The sequence below is a fragment of the Pseudophryne corroboree genome, chromosome 5 (genome assembly GCF_028390025.1).
Source record: "Pseudophryne corroboree isolate aPseCor3 chromosome 5, aPseCor3.hap2, whole genome shotgun sequence".
Lineage (NCBI taxonomy): Eukaryota > Metazoa > Chordata > Amphibia > Anura > Myobatrachidae > Pseudophryne > Pseudophryne corroboree.
The window spans coordinates 565,056,517-565,058,025 of NC_086448.1; the positions used below are offsets into that span (position 1 = coordinate 565,056,517).

Genomic DNA, 1,509 nt, shown 5'->3' on the forward strand with positions numbered 1-1,509 from the left:
CGTCTGTATGGCAGCCATTCTCATGACTCCCTTCAGTGCATCACAGTAAGTGACCACCTTGTCTTCTGGGGTATTTGTAATAAGTAAGGTTCTCCTCTTCCAAAACTTAGGGGGACATTTACTAAGCAGTGATAAGAGCAGAGAAGTGAGTAAGTGGAGAAGTTTCCCATGACAACCAATCACCACTGAAGTAACATCTATAATTTGCATACTAGAAAATGATACAGAGCTGACGATTGGTTGATGGGGCCACTTCTCCAATGGCTCACTTCTCCACTCTTATCACTGCTTAGTAAGTGTCCCCTATAATCATGTAATCTCCATGGTCATAGGTGTGTACTCAAGAGATGCCAATATCTCCATATCAGGGGAGACATGGTCAGACCATGTTACGGTAGGATATTTATTTTTAGAATGAGTTGTAGGTACCATTTATCATCACTAGGGGGTCAATGCACAAGTATGAGCTGTATACTGTAATGTAAATATAGAGTATAATTTTTAATGAGTGGGGTATTTAACCAGGCATCATAGAGGTCAAAGTATCCACTTATAGGTAGAAGATACTGTAAGCTAAAGATAGTATTAGAGATAAGTTTAGAGGAAGAAGATGCTCTAATTTCAGGTTGAAGCAGACATTGAAATCCATAATTAAGAACTCTCCTTTTTAAAAAAAAAAAAATAATCTTTTTATTAAGGATTTTAAGCACGAGGTTACAAAGAAGCAGAAAAGCAGTCATGCATCTTTACAATAGACAAGCTAGAGAAACCAAAACACAAAGGGGTTTTGAGAAGTAGACTCTTTTTTTGGGAGCACTCTAATTCAGAGGGTGATATTTATAACGTGTATGGTACTAATAAAGACATTTATAGTAAATAGATTAAGAAATGAGTTTTTAGGAGTATCTATATGTGGACAAAATGTTTCGCGAAAATGTAAAGATCAATAATGAATAATGAGTGATGACAATATCACAGTCTCAAAAATGCCGGAAATCAATCACTGTAATACTTTGATTATATCATCATTGCACATTGTCTCTCATGTACTATATGACCATCATTTATTCTGCAAATGCCCATTCTGGGTTATTGTGAATGCAGAGAATTAAATCATTGGTCATGTGGGACCGATTGCCAAGTGGTATAATTGTGAGTGACTATTATATTAGGGAGTCAATTTATTGCAGTACCAGGGTGTTCAGAGGTGGTCTCCCATCCTATTACTAACCCGGCCTTCCACTGCTTAGCTTCCAAGGTCAGAAGAGATTGGGCATCTCCAGTGAGGTATGACCGCAATTATTGAAATCTCCTTTATTAGTCACTTCAAAGGTATATAATGTAGGATCTTTATATACCTGCAATGCTGCAATTGATAGACACGTATGGTACAATTGCTAGAAACATGAGATTATATGCAATTACCTGACCAAGTCACCATGTGACACGTCAGCCACAAAACAAAGCATACAGAAAAATTAGGGCCTATTATGTGGGAAAATTTCTTTC

General features: G+C 37.0%; 1 pseudogene; it reads right to left on the minus strand.

The window, feature by feature from the left end:
- Window positions 1-1,181: 1,181 nt before the first annotated feature.
- Window positions 1,182-1,301, minus strand: LOC134929974 (5S ribosomal RNA; annotated as a pseudogene).
- Window positions 1,302-1,509: the final 208 nt, after the last annotated feature.